Here is a 17,448-nt window from a genome sequence, read left to right on the forward strand (position 1 = left end):
CAGCGTAGGGGTAAACGAGGATTTGGTTTGAGACCTGAAATGTGTATTCGTTCTCTAGGTTCCCTATCTTCAAAAAATCTTCTTAACCTAACCTTCCTGAAGAAGGAACGCATATCTTTTTCTAGCTGGAACTGGTCTATATGAGTACAAGGAAAAAAACTGAGGCCCCTACTTAAAACACTCATTTCTGTCTCACTGAGTGTTCTATCGGATAGATTAATTACAGGTATTCGGCCGGTCTCCAATAGCGTTTGCTCCTTGTACTCATATACTCCTGTTGTTGAGGAGGGCCCCGGTTGTATTGTCCCCTCCCTGAGTTCCCATTGTAGCGCTGCCCCCTCTTCGGGCGGGATCCTAAAAAAGGCCCTTGGTCTTTGGGAAAATTTCTTCCTGTCTGTTCCTCTCTTTGCGGACCTTCATCCTCACTACTCAATCCTGATGATTCAGAGAAGGTGACATGTTTTCTGCCTCCTCTGTTGTACGTTTGTTTAATATGTGGTCTCTCCCATTAAGGTTAATTTTTCTGCTGATAATAATCTTCTTGAAGAAATAGGTAAACCTTTTCGACAGAGAATTTTTCTAAATCTTTTTTCAGTTTGTTAGTTTTCTTATTGGTTAGGTATTCACTATATCCTTCTACATCTCTATTGATGTCTTCTAATTTCCTTTTTGCTTCTTCTAAGGCAGGACAATTTTTTAATTCCATTTCCAATTTGTCAATGGCCTCTTTCTCTAATATAATCAAGCCTTGGGCTGTCTCAATAATTAAAAACATCCAATCACGGCTGCATCGCTTGGATATCATAGTCCAAGTATCTAAGAATTTTTTTTTTCATAAAAAAGGCCTGGCTCATTCCGTACCTGTAAGCCTATTGGAATGATACCTGATTTAATATATTCACAAAGGAAATCTGCATGGGCTTCAGTGCGTATAAGTTGCTTTTTAAGATTGAGGAGCTTTCCCCAATTTTCACCTTTACCAGTGAGTACTGTGATCTTATTACCATTTTTGGTGCTGATGATTCTATTAAGTTGGTCATCACTGAACCCAAAGGTTTTAAACTGATCCTTTTAACTCAATATCTCACCACAAAGTTGAGAGAAACTCTCCAGCCACCAGGGCCGTGCACAATATCTCTAACAAAAGAAAGGGACCCAGACAATCCAAAGGGGTAGGGTACCAGAAGACAAACTGTCAGTAAAGTTTCCCCTTTGGGTGAACTAATAGGTTAACCACAGTTTTAGACTAAGCATACATATATAAAGTTAATTCTCTTTCACAGACTAGGAGAAGCTAATGATAAACATGAAACAGTCATACAAAAAATGTACATTTTATTTTGGTAAATTAAAAACAGTATTAAAAACAATACATTGTAATACACCATAAATTAATTACAGAGAAAATGGGACAACACACAAGGAAAATACTTCCAATTAAAAAGGGGCGAGAGAAATCACTAGTTCAATTTGATTGTTGAGTACAACTCCAAGTTGTATATTTAATTTCACAATTAGAGGAGTTTCCTTCTTCAATAGCTTAGTGTATCTCCACCCAACATTGCATCGACGCGTTTCGGTTATGGCATATAATTGTTCAAAGCCAAAAACCTTCCTCAGGATTAAAATAATAGTATCCCACTTTTACAAAGTATCTGAAATAAAAATACACAATATAAGATATACATCGCATGACTGTATAGAAAGAAATAACAGTCTTCATGTTACACAGTTCTGCTCCTACACCCACACCACATTCATAACACTCTACTGCGGTTTTTTATTATTAAATTTGAATGTTTGTTAAAAATAGCAGCATATATAATGTGCAAGAAATTGTCACATACTTGCCCACGACCTATTTTGGGCGCAGAAAGATTTTAAAGCGAATCAGACTCTGATTTACCATGTATAGCCAAGAATGGCCGTTGTAAAATCAGCCAATATCACAAGAAACTAGTAATTAAGGGAAAGGATTTTTGCCATTACTAGATTCACACAAAAGGTACACGTTGTATTTACTTTATAGATCAACGAGTGAATAATATCAACGGTGCCGCTAGAATCAGCTACCCTCAGAAAGTACCTACAAAGGTGAGCCATAATTAGTGATAATACTCATGCCTCATATTCGGTACAATGAGGGCTAAACAACCACCTCACTATTAAATTATAAGAATGCAATAAATTATATAGGGCTACATCATATCTGCATCAGCTCCTAAGTTTGTAATTTAAAGTCAGCAGCCGATTTATTAAAACTGCCCACACTAGTTATATGGCTTGCAAAAAAGACTTATATTCATAATGCTTGATATTCTGTTTAATGTAGGTTCAACAGCCGCCACGCTGTTAGTTTATAGATATCCAGCTAATTATATATGATTGCATCATGCCTGCATCAGCTCTTGTACTTACATATTTAAGGTGTGCAGTCACTACAATGAGACTATCCACTGCCCACCTCGGCTAATAGGCTTACATATTGAGAGGAATAACACTTTAATGCGCATAGAGAAAACTCGTATCTCCCCACCAATTAATCTGGAACATCTAGTCTAGTTATGCATCCCGTTATTTGGAGAAGAAGGAGCGTTCACAATGTATTAATCACCTCCAAACTTTCTTGATGTGCGTGTAAATATACACTGCACTTCGTGCTCGCTGACGTTGTAATCACGCCATTCGTTCCAGAGACAGAAAATATCCTTCTGTTCTCATAATAGCCAGACCGCCCGCAGCCTAAGAGGTGTTAAAAGAAAGCGTGGGGTCAATAGAGCTGGCATACATGCTCCCATTGCTAAGCTGAGTACCTCAATAAATACACGTACCTGCTGATGAAAACTTCGAGCGGCAAGATGGGGTCCTACATCCTTCACACTACGCTGTCTGAGAGCGAGTGGGGACCATTGCTTATATATACATAAATTACTCGTGTTTCCACTGCGCAATGTTTTTTAATCAACCAAGGTTATTTCCGGAGTCGAATATAGTGGTCAGTAAGCACTCGATTCTGGAGTCTCTTTCAGTAGTGTGTAAATGGAAACTTGGTGGGCATACAGAACAGTTCCTAATGCTGTTTCTCTGAAATCGCCTTTTGAGGCTTTGAGGGGGAGGTTAGCAGGTTCTAAATTAAATCCAGTATGGCTTCCTGAATGGGAAAGCAATGCTGTGACTGAAAGAGTGAGAAGTAAACTTGCTGAGTATCAGCAGAGATACAAATTGCAGTATGATGACAAAAAGTCAGTGAGGAAAGGAACATGGAATCTTGGTGATCGCGTCTGGGTGAAAAAAATCAAGCATGGTCATAAAGCGTTGTTTTATTTTCTTGGCCTATTTGTCATCACTGCAATTTAAAAAAAAATTGTGACTTTAGACAATGGTTGTATTTGGAGTATGTCTAGGTTGGTTCAATTTGTTGAAGCAGATTATCGTACAGCCAACGATCATTGTCGTGTTTCCTTGGATATTCGTGCAAACAACAATAATTCAACTAGGCTCAAACAGGTACCTGTGAAATTCAAAGATTATGTTTTGAATTAGATTTTTGTGACTTACAGTTCTCTTCTATTTATTTTTATATACATATATAGTTGCCACTTTGTTGTTTTCTTCCTTTGCTCTTTTATCCTTCTTCCTTATATTTGTATCTCCTATAAAAAATGCTAACATCTTATGAACACTTTTATTTTTGTAAAGGAGATGTGTTGTAATTCACTTGCATGTTTGATTTAGAACCTTTAGTTCTCTAATATGCCATTGTAATGGAACTAGAATCTGATTACCTCATGGGGAGTCTTGGACATTCTGACTGTGAGCAGCTGGAGAGAAGATGGATTTTGTGTCAGTCGTTGCATTCAAATAAAGCCTGGTTTGAATCTCTTTTCCTGCATCCTGGCTTTTCATAGCACCATTTTTATCTGGAGACTTAATGCTGTGTGGGAAGAGGTTTGTGGCTCCCCCTAGATTCTGGAAATTTCAATATCAGAAATATAGGGCAAATGTGTTTTCCTAGCCAAACTTTGATTTTTACAAGGGAATCTGGCTAAAAAAACCTGGTGAGAGCCACACATCCCCCACCCTAGATTCCCCAAGATGCCTAGCTTTCAAAACTGTGCATGTTTGCTAGGTTTCCCTAGGTGCTGGCTGAGCTAGTGCCCAAAATCCACAGCTAGCCACTTTTCAAAAAAAGGGTCAGTGATGTGTCCATATTGCATTTTGAGCTGCTTCCTGTTGCAGGCAGTAGGCCTACCCACACAAAAGGTACATTTTAATCATGATACTTGGAGAATTCTGGTTAGAAGAAAGTTTGTGGCTCCCTGCAGATTCCAGAACTTTCCAAAAAGGAAATAAGAGAAAAATGTGCTTCTTGTGTCAAGGTATGTGGGTTGCACAATGGGTGATGGCCATGCAAGTCATGCCACCCTGGATTATCACACGTGTCTTTTTTTTAAAAAATGTGCAAGTTTGCTAGACTTCCTGTGAAGAAGTACATCATAAAAGGTTTCTTTATTCATATTTCAAGAAGAAAGGATCTCATCCACAGCAGACACAGGCAGGCAGCAACTGACACAGTCCTGGCCTCAATTAGAATCATAACATAACTACATCATGACATTCTAGGAATAACATTCTACAATCAGTAAGTCACACATACATAACACAGAGAATGATACCACACACCTTCCCCTGAAACATAAAAATTGCTATTTTAAAATATAATCATTTAGAGCTGCAGGAGCACGGGTTAAATGTGTGCTTTTCCTGACAGGAACATCAGACTTAACATGAACCTCCTTATTAATCAAATTGCTATTTGTTAAAGACTTTCCAGCAGAACCTGAAAATGAAGCAATTCGATTCAAATTCCAAATCCTTCCATCATTTAGCTTAACAGCATTACGAAAGAGTTTTGTGACATAAAAGGGAGAAGAAAACTTTGGCCCTGAAGATCTAAGTGGAACACAAATTCTCACCCGATCCCCAACACACACTTTGGTATGAGCAACTGCATGTCTGCTATCAAAATTCTTCTTCCTCAGTTCAGACTTCACCTCCTGCTTCAATGAACTTAGGCCCTTGTTATGATTCCCTGTTTCCACCCCTAAATTTCTCATCCAAGTCTGAAATATTGAAGTGTTTGGAGTGCGACCTCGGAAAAGCACAAAAAGGATCTCACCTGTGGTGGAATGTGGTGTAACTCTATAAACCATTACTCTTTCCATCAGGTTATTTTTCCAATCCGAGCCCTGATCTTTAGAAATCTGAATAGATTCCTTAAGTACGCGGTTGAACCTCTCCACCATTCCGTTACATTCCGGATGGTAAAGTGAACAACGCTTGTATTTAACACCTTTACTCGCCAAGAAATCTTCCGTTTCTTTTGATACTAGCTGTACCCCATTATCTGTAAGGATAGTTTCAGGGAACCCTTCCCTACCAAAAACATCTCGTAAAAATTTGACTACATCCTTGGTCTCAATGTTTTGGGTGATTTTTATCTCTGGCCATCGTGGGAACATATCCATCATGACTAACACATACCGTTGAGTGTTCCCAGAAGAAATGGGACCTAGGATGTATAAGGCTACATCCTGCCAACAACGTACCGGCATTTCCCTAATAACCATTGGTTGCGTCCTTGTCTTACACACTTTGTCAGAAGAGTTACATTCAACACAATCACGAATCATTCGGTCTACAAGATGATCGATACCTGGCCACCAGAAATGTAACTGTATCCTCTCCTTTGTTTTGGATATGCCTTGGTGTCCTTGGTGAGCTAGGAGAAGAATCTTTTCTCTAATCAGAGAAGGTGGGATAAGCCTAGTGCCTCTCCACAACAATCCATCCTTTAAGGATAATTCATCCTTGACATTCCAGTACCTCTTGGCACTAACACTCAGATTCTTAAGACATGGCCAGCCTTTACTTAACAAATCACAAACTTCCTGTAACTCAGAGTCTGTACCCATAGCATCTCTCCAATCACTCTCTTGAACAATTCCTTCAACAATCTCACACACCTTGAACTCATCTATCTCCCAAGAATCTTCAGATGATAAAGAGTTCTGGTCATTCTGTTCCACAACTAATCTAGAGAGACAATCCGCAACCTTATTATTCACCCCTGATAAATGTCTCACATCAAGTTCAAACTCTTGGAGAGCGATAACCCATTTACAAATACGTGAAGAAATGGCATCCAATCCTTTTTTATAAAAGACCTCCTTCAACGGTTTATGATCAGTGTGAACCACAAACGAATTACCCCACAGAAACTTCTTCAATTTCCTAATTGCCCAATAAATACAAAGAGCCTCCTTTTCAATCACAGAATATGACAACTCTGGGCCAACTAAGGATCTGGACAGAAACAAGATGATAATCTCTTTCCCATCCCTCATTTGCTTGAGCACAGCTCCTAAACCTCGGGAACTAGCATCTGTGATCAAAATTGAATCATAATTTACATCAAAACTCTGTAAAGAAGGGGCTAGACTTAAATCTTGTTTAACAAGTTCATACTCCTTTTGACATACCTGAGACCAAGAAAACTTTATTCCCTTTTTTAACAAAGCTCTCATGTTAGAAGTTTTATTCGCAAAATGAGGCACAAACTTGTTATAATATTCCGCCATACCTAAAAAGGTAACCAACTCTTCTCTAGACTTTGGCGTAGGCAAGCTGTGTATAGTTTACACCAACTTATCCTTTGGTTTTACACCATCAGGAGTCAAACAGTGACCTAAATAGTCAATCTCAGTCAAATTAAATCTGCACTTTTTTTCCCTTAAAGTCAGTCTTCTGTCCTCAAAATGCTCCAACAGATCTAACTCTAAGATCATGTTCACTTTGTGATGAACCAAAAACAAGTACGTCATCTTGATAAATTTTAACGCCAGTAATAACCTTCAATACATCCTCCATCACTCGCTGAAAAACAGAGGCTGCAGAGATTAAACCAAAAGGTAAGCGAGTAAACTTATATGTGCCAAAGGGTGTGATGAAGGTTGTGAAACCCATGGACGTCTCATCAATCCTCACTTGATGGTATGCAGCCCTCAGGTCCAGAGTGGAGAACATGCAAGCATCCCCAAGTTGAGTTAACATGGTATTAATACTAGGAAGAGGGTATCTATCTGCCACAACCTCTCTATTAAGACCCCTAAGGTCAACACAAAAATGAATCTCGCCTGAGGGTTTACGAGCTAAAACAACAGGCGAAACCCATTCACTTGCCTCAGATTTCACAATGATTCCATCACTCAAGAGTTTCTCTAATTCCAACCGCATAGGTTCCTGCATAGCTAAAGGAACGCTACGCACTTTACATGCCACAGGAACTGCATCTGTCTTCAAGATAATATTATGAACATAGCCAGAAAGACAACCTAGTTTGTCACTAAAGACATTTTCAAATAGTCCTCGCCAATCAGGATAAGACCCCTCATTTTTACTCAGATTAGAGGCCTTTTGTACACTTACCACATTACAGCCAGATGTACATGGGGACACATCATTTAAGACAGGATTATCATCACCAGAGTGAGATAGTATATCTCTTACAACAATGCAGGGGTTCTCACCAGGAAGTAAAGCGAGATGTAAGTCTGCCTGATGAAACCAACTTAGAATGCTGTCCCCCCTGCAGGAGATGTACATTTTTCCTGCAGTAAGTCGTCCCTTGTAGTCAATTTGACCATTGAAATAACCTACAAGTTTAATAGGTTTTCTCCCATAGGCCAGTGGTCTTATATCAGGCTTAAAAACGTTTACCTTTCCAAAAAGTTTCTTTTCAAAGAAAACTTCGGGTATTAAAGTGATTTTTGCCCCGGAGTCAAATAACATTTTGACTTCACAATTATCAATGCGTACGACATCAACAGCACCTTTACACTTTTTCCCATCGAATAAGGAAATTTCACGACAATGTGGCTCAGCAGAATCAGAAATAAATTCTTCATCAAATAAGGAAATCTCACCACAATGTAACTCATCTGAATCAGAATCAGAGTCTTCATCAATTATTACTTCTTTCACTTGTTTTTTTTTTCTATTAATTTGAGACCTGCAAGCCATCGAGTAATGTCCTACCTTACCACAGTTGTTACATTTAGAAGATAAAGCAGGGCATGACCTATCATTAGCCAGATGATCAGAGGCATTACAACGAAACCATTTTAATTTAGAATTAGTGGAAGTTCTTGAAAAATTATAAGAAGAAGAAGCAGAGTTGGACATTTTCTTAGCGGTTTTAGTTGTTGCTCTCAGGTCTGTTTTTTCCAGGGACTTCTTATTAACGACTAGGACTTTTTCCTCAGATGTTTCCTATTCTTTCTTAAAAACCTTTACACAAGCATCAGAATGTTCTAGTCTTTTGGCTACAGCGATGACCTCATCTAAATTAGGATCATCTTTTTGCCACAGTTCGCCTTTGACTTTTTCTAAACAACATCCTAACATGAATTGATCACGTATTCTTTCCTCTAAAGTACCTTCAAATTTACAAGTGGCAGCCAATTTGCGCAAAGCTGTGACATAGGTCGCTATAGACTCCTCATCTTTCTGCATACGCCTGCCAAAGTGGTACCTTTCTAAAATAGTACTCACTTTTGGCAAGTAATGTTTATCCAGTTTTTTAATGTTGATCTCAAATTCATTTAAATTGTTTGACTCTTCAGTAGTTAATTCAGGCAAATGTTCGAAGACTTCCTGCCCTTCAGAGCCTAAGCAGTGCATTAAAAGTGCAGACTTCCTTTCCGCAGAAAGAGAAGTACCACACACCCTTGCATAATTTAGAAACACTTTTTTCCATTTGGACCAGCGAATGGGAGGATCCCCTGGTTTCGAAAGGAAAAAAGGCGCAGCTGTAACGTTCTGCATAACTCACTTTTAAAATATCATAAAGTGTAAGCACAAAATAAGGTAAACAGAAATAAATCAATAAATTGAAGTTAGAGGCAGTATCAGTAAAGCATGTCAATGAATCTGTAAGTAAGTATTAATTAAAAGACATCAATATATCAATAAATTAATTATCAACTGAAACAATGTTATCAGCAAAACCTATAAATAAATTATAGTTAAACACACACTAATTAAGCTGAGTGTGTCAGCGTAGAAGAAAAAAAAGAAAAAAAAAACTTTAAATCCTTTAACCCTTTCCATGCTCATGACGAGCTCAGCTCGTCATGATGCACGGTTGAGCTGTGCTGATGACGAGCTGAGCTCGTCATGAATAGTGGAGTTCTCCATAACTCAGCACAGGAGGGGAAAATGCACAGCAGCGATGTGGTTAAATCCTACGAAGCAAATGACTGCACACACTGATGAAGCTGAGTGTGTCAGCGTAGGTAGAAACTGCAAAGTCTTTAAATCCGAAGAAGTACAGTTAGACAGTATATAAATCCCACGAAGCACAATGAAACTGATGTTTTATCCTCATAAAAGAAAGCGCTCCTCATAAAATAAATTGCAGTTACCTTGTCTCATTCCTCATTTCTCATAGTCCAGTACGTGAAGAGAAAGAAATAATGAGGAGAAAGCGTTGCTCCAATCTGATGCTCCGGTGTAGCGTTGTTAAGGAAAGCGCAGCGTTGTCAAGGAAGAAGCTCCGGTGTGACGCGTTGTCAGGGAAGTAGCCCCCTATGACGTAACTGGAGCGCAGCGTAGAGCAATTTGAAAGGCAGCGTTAGGAGCATGCGGGCATTGTGAAGTGGATGGGCTTGGAGCGTGACTGAGAGAAGAACGAGGTACGCGTAGATGAAGGTAATTATTTACTTTCAAATTTTACCTCGTTGCAGAAACAGTAGACTCAGAGTCACAAAAAGCCGATAGTTATCCAAAGGAAACAGTAGAGATAATTAAGCAAATACCTCAGCTGTTTTGTACCTTGGAAACGAAATAGAAACTCGGCAGGCAGACATTCAAAGAAAATGCTCCGTAGTCCGTGCAAATAAATAAACCAAACTGTTCCGTGAGGCGGGTTATTAATGTATAAGAGCTCAGGGATTGAAGAAGTATATTTACTTTGAAGGCCAATCGATGTACTTTAAAAGCCAAGGAAATGTGCCGCTTTTTAAAATGGAAAATGAGCTGACAGTATTTTCAAGCCTCAAAAGAGAATATAAAGGGCAGGGAAAGGAAAAGAAAATATGAAATAATGTAGAATCTTCTTTTCCTTGGATTCCAAAGCCAAGTAAGAGTGTAAAAGAAATGCAAAGTACCTTAAGTTGAGGTTTGGTGTTGAGATCCTTTTTGAGAAAAGTATTACTTCCTCTTCAAAATGAATATTGAAGTTGTAAGAGAAGTCTTCATCCCGTCCTCGTCGCCAATGTGAAGAAGTACATCTCAAATGTAGGATGAATAAAAGGTTTCTTTATTCATATTTCAAGAAGAAAGGATCTCATCCACAGGAGACACAGGCAGGCAGCAACTGACACAGTCCAGGCCTCAATTAGAATCATAACATAACTACATCATGACATTCTAGGAATAACATTCTACAATCAGTAAGTCACACATACATAACACAGAGAAGGATACCACACTTCCCTAGATGCCAGCTGATATAGGGCCCAAAAGTCTCATCTACACACTTTACAAAAAAGGGCCAGTTTGGAGTTGATGAATGTGGTGTAGCTATGTTGCATTTTGGGTTATTTCCTGTTGCGGACACTAGGCCTACCCACACAAGTCAGGTAACATTTTTATCAGGAGACACGGGGGGAATACTGGGTGGAAGGAACTTTGTGGCTATATTCAGTTTCCAGGACTTTCCATCACAGAAATGTGAGGAAAGTGTGCTATTTAGTTAAAGTTTAGGACTGCAGGGCATTCTGGGTAAAAAATAAAGTTTTAAAGGCACCCAAGTCACCCCACCCTATATTAGCACATGCATCTAATTTCCAAGTAGGACAAAGTTTGCTAGGTTTCCCTAGGTGCCAGGTGAGCAAAGGCCCAAAATCCACAGCTACCCATTTTGCAAAAAAGTATAGTTTTGAGTAGAAAACTGTGATGCATGTGTGCTGCGTTTTGGGCCAATTCCTGTTGTGGGCACTAGGCCTACTCACACAAGTAAAGTATCATTTTTATTGGGACACCTGGGGGAATGGTGGTTGGAAGAAAGTGTGTTGCTCCTCATAGATTTCAGAACTATTCATCACAGAAATGTGATAAAAATGTGTTTTAGGCAACGTTTGAGGTTTGCAATGGATTCTGGATAGAAAAACCTGATGGGAGCCATGACAGTCACCTCCCTCTGGATTCCTCCTGTTGACTATTTTTTTTTAAATGCTCAGTTGAGATAGGTTTATGTAGCTGTCGGCTGAGCTAGAGCGCAAAACACGCATCTATCCACTGTGCATAAAAAGTGTCAGTTCCAGTGGAAAAATGTTATATATTCATGTTGTGCTTTTAGCCATTTCCTGTTGCGGCACAAGATCTACTGTGAGAATTGGGGGAGTGCTGGATGGAAGAAAGTTTGTGGGCCATGATAGATTCCTGATTTTTCCATCATAGAAATGTGAGGATAATGTGTTTTTTTGGCAAAGTTTGAGAATTGCAAGGGATTCTGTGTAGAATAAACCTAGTGAGATACATGCAGGTCATCCCACCCTTGATTTCTCCAGATGATTATGATTGAAATATAAATTTGTGAGAGCCAAGCAAGTCACCACACCCTGCATTCCCTCGGTTGTGTAGTTTTTATACATGTACACGTTTGCTTGGTTTCCCTAGCTGCAGGCTGAGCTGGGGCCCAAAATCCACAGATACCCACTTTGCCAAAAAAAGAATAAGTTCTGAGTGGAAAAATGTGATGTATCCATATTGTGTTTTGCGTAATTTCCTATGGCAGACACTAGGCCTACCTACACAAGTGAGGTACTATTTTTATTGGGAGGCATGGAGGATTGTTGAGTGGAAGGAAGTTGTGGCTCTAAGGAAATATCAGAACTTTCCATCACAGAAATATGAGAAAAATGTGTTTTTTGTGTAAAGGTTTAGATTTGCAAGGGATTCTGGTTCAAATAAAAACTTGTGAGAGCCATGCATGTCACCACACCCTGCATTCCCACAGGTGTGCAGTTTAAAAAAATGTACAAGTTTGTTAGGTTTCACTAGCTCCCGGATAAGTTAGGGCCCAAAATCCACAGATCTCCACTTTGCCACAAAAGAGTCCCTTTTGAGTGGAAAAATGTGATGCGTCCATATTGTGTTTTGTGTAATTTCCTATTGCGGACAGCAGGCCTACCCGCACCAGTGAGGTCATATTTTTATTGAGACACATAAAAGAATGCTGGGTAGAAAGAAGTGTTTGGGTCCCCACAGAATCCAGAACATTCCATTAGAGTTGAGGAAAATAAATATTTGTAGACAAAGTTTTAGGTTTGCAAGATTCTGGGAAAAACAACCTGGTGCAAGCCATTGCAAGTCACCCCACCCTGGATAACACCAGATGGTTAGTTTTAAAAAATGTGCATGTATGCCAAGTTTTCAAAGGTACAGGTTGAGCTTGGATCCGAAATACACAGATACCCACTTTGCAATAAAAGGGTCAGTGTCCATTGGAAAAATGTGATGTATTCATGTTGTGTTGTGGGACATTTACTGTTGCAGGTACTAGGTCTAACCATACAAATGAGGTCCCATTTTATTGGATGAACTGGGGGAATGCTGGGTGGAAGGACGTTTTTGGCTCCCACAGGTTCTAGAACATGCCATCACAGAAATGTCAGGGGAATTTGCTTTTTATTCAAAGTTTTAGGATTTCAAATTATTGTGGTTTAAAAAAACAGATGATGGCTGCGCAAATCACCACCACCCTTGATTACTCCAAGGGGCTAGTTTAACCCCTTCGATGCTGATGACGAGCTCAGCTCGTCATCAGCCACGGGGGGCGTGTGCGGATGACGAGCTGAGCTCGTCATCTAACGCGGCTTTTACAAAAAAGCCGCGTAGGGGAATAAATAACCGCCACAGCGATGCGGTTAAAAAATGTGCAAGTTTGCTAGGCGTCCCTAGAGACCAGCTGAGTTAATACTCAAAATCCACAGCTAGCCACTGTGGAAAAAAGGGTCATTTTTAAGTGGAAAAATGTAATGTATCCATGATGCATTTTGAGGCATTTCCTGTTGTGGCACAAGGCCTACCCACACAAGTGAGGTACCATTTTTATCGGGATACCTGGAGGAATGCTGGGTTGAAGTACGTTTCTAACTCCATGCAAATTGCAGCAATTTCCATTATAGAGAGATGAGGAAAATGTGTTTGACAAAGTTCGATATTTGCATGGGATCCTGGTTCAAATAGAAACTTGTGAGAACCACACGAGTCACCACACCCTGCATTCCAACAGGGGTGTAGTTTTTTAAAATGCACATGTCTGCTAGGTTTCCTTAGCTGCCGTAGCACATGTTTCCCTGTGCTAGGGCCCAAAATCCACAGATACCCACGTTGCCAAAAAAGAATCATTTTTCAATGGAAAAATGTGATGTATCCATATTGAGTATTATGGAAACGAGGCCTATCAACACAAGTCAGGTACCATTTTTATCGCGAGGTAGGGGCGATTCCGGGGTGGAAGGAAGTTTGTGGATCCCTGCGGATTACACAACATTCCATCACAGAACTTTGAGCAAAATGTGTGTTTTTCAGTCAAAGTTTGAGGAATGGAAGGAATTCTGTTTATAAAAAACAAACCTTGTGAGAGCCATGCAAGTCACCCCACCCTGGATTACCCCAGGTGTCTAGTTTTCAAGGATGTGCAAGTTTGCTAGGTTTCTCTTGGTTTCAGATGAGCTAGGGCCCAAAATCCACCCACAGCTTCCTATTTTACAAAAAAATGTGATGTATCCATTTTGCGTTTTGGGCCATTGCCTGTTTGGCCACTAGGCTTACCCATACAAGTGAGGTACCATTATTATTGGGAGACCTGGGAGAATGCAAGTTAGAAGAACATCTGTGGCTCTTCACAGATTGCAGGCCCTTCTATTATAGAAATATGAGGAAAATATGTTTTTTGGCAAATTTGTAAGGAATTCTGGATTTAAATTTGGGAGAGAACCATGAAGGTTTCCCACCCTGCATTCCCCCAGGTGTTTAGGTTTGAATAATTTGCAAGAGGGATATGTTTCCTATATGGAAGATAAGCTAGGGCCCAAAACTCACATCTACCCCATACAAAAAAAGTGTAATTTCAGTAGAAAAATGTGATGCAGCCATGCCGCGTTTTGGGCCATTTCTTTTTCTGACTTCTTGGTCTTCTGGGAGATTTGGGGAATGCTGGATGGGAAGAAGTTTGTGGCTCCTGGCAAACTCGAGACATTTCAATCACAGAAATGTGAGGAAAATGTTTTTCTAAGTCAAAGTATGAGTTTTGCAATGGATTCTGGTTTAATTTTATTGGGAGACATGGGGGAATGCTAAGTGGAAGGAAGTATGTGGCTCCCTGCAGAATCCAGAACTTTTTATCATGGAAATATGAGGAAAATGTATTCCTGGGCAAACAAAAGTTGTGAGAGCCACGCAAGTCACCCCACCCTGGAATTACCCCTGTTGTCTACTTTTTAAGAATGTGCGAGTTTGCTAGGTTTACCTAGGTGCCAGCTAAGCTAGGACACACAATCCTCAGCTACTCATTTTGCAAAAAAAAGGTAACTTTTGCTAAAGGCTGCTTTGGATCCTTCTGACTCATCCAGGGATGTTTGCCTTCATTGATGATGCGATAAGTCAAAGAGGATATCGGAGGGTGGACCGCTACATTCACCACCTGGCCAATCATGATGTGCCTTCTCACCTATGTGACTGTGGCAGTAAAGCCGCCACACTTGGGTCGGCAGTGCGGGATAGATATAAGGCACAAATTCACCTTTACTCATGTTTACTCTCCTTCACAGCAGTGAACCTGATATACCAGTTTGTGTCCCCGATCCTGCTGATTGTGGACAAAGAAAATAAGCACCATCAGGGAAGGACTCAACGGGAAGTAACACCTTAACTTGTTACCTTTTTGACTGCCACATAACTGAATTACAATAATCTTGTGTCAGAAAACAGTATCTACAAGCAATAGCATACCAATGTTCAATGCATATGTCGGAAATGTTGATATTTAAGAAATGTAAAAAAAATCCTAAAGGGGCATCTGTGTGGCAGAGCAGGCACCTCAAGATCTTACAAGGAAGGGGGTTGTGTGGGGTCAGTAGGGGGGATTTTGCTCATGGGAGGGGATGGGGGTTGGATCTTGGTGGCTGAACTTTTTGGCTTTTTTATCGGAAATATTGGGCTTATGACTATGAGGGGGTGGGTTTTGGCAAAGGAGCTTTTGGTCTTTATTTTGTCTGAGCTCCTGGACTTTGGAGGTGGGGAGAAGTGGGTTTTAGGAGGGGAGCTTTTGGCCTTTATTTTGTTTGAACTCTTGGGCTTGTGAAGGGAAGGTGGGCTGGGGCTGAATTTTGGCAGGGGAGCTTTTGGCTTTTTTTCTGAATTTTTGGGTATTTGAGGGTAAGGGGTGGGTTTGGTGAATGGAAGGTTTCTCTCTTTAGGGCTGGTCTGGGGAGGCGGTGGCGTTTTTTAAAATTTGGGGTGAGGGTTTAGGACATGGAGAACATTAAGACGAGGGAAAACAGGACATCCTCTCGAGGAAAATGGCTGGGATGTTCGGGAGGAGTTGAGGCTTGGGAGGGAGGGGAATTCAATATGCCTTCTGTGTGTGTTGAGGGTGCAGGTGGCTGTGAGTCTGGTGAATGTGCTGAGTGTTTTGTCATCTGTTGTTTGCTAGGTAATCGTTGTGTGGGTGAGTGTTAGCATTTGCTTCCCTGAGGTGTGCTTCCTAATGTGTCTGTGAATGTGTGTGGTGTGGGGGTGGCGGGTTGGTGTGGTGCATATGAGGGGTGGGTGCATTTGTATGTGGCGTCAGTTGTGGTGTTTTTCAGTGTGCTGGTGGTGGGTGTGAGGAATGGGTCTGTGGTGGGTATGTCTATGGTGGTGTGTGTTATGTCAGTGGGTGTGTCAGTTCAGGGGGTGGTGCAGACCTGACAAGTATCATGCATCAGGTGCGATTCTAGCGCATTTAAGTGCGGTAGTCCTCATCACCGCACTAAAATGAATTGTCACGCATTTGTAGCGCCTCCTTGACACCACTGTCAGTGCAGAGGAAGAGACAAGCAGGACTGAAATCGTCGTCCAGGCCAAACACTTGTGACTCCTGATGAGCAAGCAGTGCAAATGGGACCGCGTGCTGCTCTGGCAGACTCTGCGATTGGTATCAAGTTTGCGATGGTTGTTCATGAATGACAGGTAGCTCTGAGTGATGCCCCGACCTGATGGCTCATTGCTGCGCTTGCACGCTCCATCTGTTACAAATGCAGGTATCTCAAATAGGTGGCAACAACATTATTTTAGTATTGTCACAAAGACTGTTTACAGTGGAGTCAGCCTGCGGAAAAGTTGCACAGTGATCAGCGGTCAAAAAACACCTTGAAGAAAGGAAGCAGCACAAGTTTCCCGGCAAGTACGGGACAACGTGTTGGTGCTGGAAGGAAGTGCTGTGGAGAAGGCAGGCAGCGCTGCCTGGCTGAATATCATTGAGAACAGTAAGTTACAAGTATTAGTTGTTTACCAGCCACCCATCTGTGTATAATAAATAAAAAACAGATGTCCACTGGGGCTCGCTGCACAATCAGTCTGCTGCCAGCAATCTGAGACAGACAGTTGGGGCTCTTTAGCCGACTCTGCCCCATGAAAGATCTTTTGTGTATGGCTAAAACATTGCCTCCCCAATCCACTGAAAACTTAGGGGCATAATACCAACAACTAGCGATAATTATCGCTATGTTGGTTTAGCGACAATATTTTTACCGCCTCGCTGTGGCGATTTTTATCGCTTAGGAACCTTGCTATTATCAAGGTTTATCTCCTAAGCGATAAAAATCGGCCGAAATGCATGAATATCGCTGAAAAGTCAGCGATATTCATGCATTACCGAGCTAATGCTCCTAGCCATGTTATCCACCTACCATTGGATAACATGGCTAAGAACTGCTATGGGGAAGGTGTTAGCTTTTGGAGATATTCGCGCTTAGCGCGAATATCTCCAAAAGTTAGTAATAGGAGATAGCGATGTTAGCAACTGTTTCCAGCCGCTAACATCTTGGCACGCCCACTTTGCATGTCATTAGTGATAAATATCACTGACATGCAAAGAGGGGCCCGAGATGGTCGCTATCTCCTACTAGCTGACGCTAACTGGTGTTAGCAACAGCTAGGTAATAGGGAGATCATTTTATCTCCGCTTTCTTGGCTTTTAAAGCCAAAAAAGCGGAGATAAACCCCCTTGATAATATGCCCCACAGTCAGATGTGGATATTGATCAGACCCTATCCGAGGGAGATGCTCTACAAAGTCCCCCTCCTGTAAAACTTTGAGTGACAAAGGGCTGCTAAT

This window comes from Lissotriton vulgaris, chromosome 10 (genome assembly GCF_964263255.1).
Source record: "Lissotriton vulgaris chromosome 10, aLisVul1.2, whole genome shotgun sequence".
Lineage (NCBI taxonomy): Eukaryota > Metazoa > Chordata > Amphibia > Caudata > Salamandridae > Lissotriton > Lissotriton vulgaris.